At 39.0% G+C, this 2,162-nt stretch overlaps 1 non-coding gene across 1 annotated transcript; it reads right to left on the bottom strand.

The window, feature by feature from the left end:
- Positions 1–328: 328 nt before the first annotated feature.
- Positions 329–401, bottom strand: TRNAA-CGC (transfer RNA alanine (anticodon CGC)). The gene has a single exon. It is a non-coding gene; the product is annotated as a tRNA-Ala (tRNA).
- Between the last annotated feature and the right edge of the window lie 1,761 nt (positions 402–2,162).

The raw sequence follows: 2,162 nt of genomic DNA, 5'->3' as shown, positions 1-2,162 counted from the left end.
TCTTTCTGCTTGTGCCGCTGCTTACTGGCTTATTCTTCAGTCAACATTTCTAGACAGCATCCCCGGGAACTAAGTGCTTTGACTGTGTGAACTATATCAGTTCATGTAAAACCAGTATCCTTGAGTATTAGAGACAGTGATCCAGTGAATTATGAAATATTAATTAAAATATAACTGTTTTTAATGGGGCTCTTTCTTGATCTATTAAGGTACCTAATTTAAAACCATGCATACATTTGGCACTATGACTTTTTTTTTTAAGGATACCTTTTTATTTATTTTTTGGGGGAGGCAGGCAATTAAGTTTATTTAATTACTTTATTTTTAATGGAGGTACTGGGGATTGATCCCAGGACCTCGTGCATGCGAAGTACGCGCTCTACCCCTGAGCTACACCCTCCCACCTCAGTGCTATGGCTTTTCAAATGAAGAAAAGAGATGGTGACAAACAGAAGTGCAATAATCTCCAGTGTACAAAGTGCTCTATTTAATCACCTCCACGTTTATGATCTGGTTTAACTCTCACAGCTATCCCATGAAATAGGAATTATTTGTCACATTTTCCAAAACAGGAAAATGGATCTATGAGAGTTCCAGGATCTACCCCAAATTACACAGCTAGAGAGTAATCAGAACAAGATCTTAGCTGCTTAGTTCCAAATGGTTCCTTCTTTCCCATTACATAACACCACTGAAAATTTCCCAACTTTATAAATATCTGACAAGGCTAAACGTCTCAGAGGTCAGAGACTGAAATGACTGATGCAACTGTGTGCTTGTGATTTTCAGTTAACAAGACTTTAAAGTTTCACGTACTGTATGATTTTGAAGTAAGATCCTTGCTGCAATGTATTAGCATTTGAAGCCCGTGTAGTTACATGTAGATGTTCTATGTCTACTTTGAAACAACAGGGATCGAGACAGAGAACAGGAAAACTTACATTACTCAGGAGTTAACTTCCAAGAAGAAAGTATTTTGTGAGTAATCGTGATGGTTGGACTTTAGCATTTCCAATTGTTTTGCAAATTTAAGATGCTCCCAAGTAATGAAGGGTAACATGGCAGCTGGCAGATTGGATCTCAAGTAATGAGACTGGTTCCAGAGCAACAATGGCCAACTCAGTCCCATCTGGGATGAGTCCTGTTTGCTTTCTGGGCTCTGAGTTTGATAAGTCAAGGTCATTCCACTCAGCCTGTGTTCTCTAAAACACACACACACACACACACACACAAATACACACACACACCCCTTCCAGAAGGGCACTGCTTTCTGTAGCGCAGGACACAACAAATGAATTATTGCTATTCAAGGTTCTTATTATGAGATGACAGAGAGAAGGCATGCACCTGTTCATGGCTTTGACTGAAGAAGTGAAGGTATACATAGTCCTCACACACCTTGGCACTGGGCATAATGCTGAGAGAGCAGAAAGGAAGTGAGTGAGCTGAACCCTACCTGGCCTCCAGACGTGCGGAGAAAGTATGTGTATGAATGGTAGAATGAGCTGTGAAATTCACTGAAGGTCTCCGTCAATCAATGACCACTCCTGAGCATGTATCCAGAGGGAACTCGAATTCGAAAAGACTCATGCACCCCAATGCTCACAGCAGCACTATTTACAACAGCCAAGACACGGAAACAACCTAAATGTCCATCAACAGATGACTGGATAAAGAAGCTGTGGTATATTTATACAGTGGAACACTACTCAACTATAAAAAATAATAAAAAATGCCATTTGCAGTAACATGGATGGAACTGGAGATCATCATTCTAAGTGAAGTGAGCCAGAAAGAGAAAGAAAAATAACATATGATATCACTCATATGTAGAATTAAAAAAAAATACAGAAATGAACTTATTTACAAAACAGAAACAGACTCACAGACACAGTAAACAAACTTTCGGTTACCCCTGGGGGAAGTGGGTGGGAAGGAATGAATTGGGAGGTGGAGACTTGCAGATACTAACTACTATATATAAAATAGATAAATAACATGTTTCTACTGTTTAGCACAGGGAGCTACACTCAATAACTTGTAGTGACCTATAATGGAAAAGAATATGAAAAGGAACGTATATGTGTCTATGTATGACTGAAACATTATGCTGTGCACCAGAAATTGATGCAAAATTGTAAACTGACTGTATTTTAACAAAA

The sequence above is a fragment of the Camelus dromedarius genome, chromosome 26, assembly GCF_036321535.1.
Source record: "Camelus dromedarius isolate mCamDro1 chromosome 26, mCamDro1.pat, whole genome shotgun sequence".
NCBI lineage: Eukaryota > Metazoa > Chordata > Mammalia > Artiodactyla > Camelidae > Camelus > Camelus dromedarius.
This window is presented reverse-complemented; position numbering and strand designations above follow the sequence as displayed.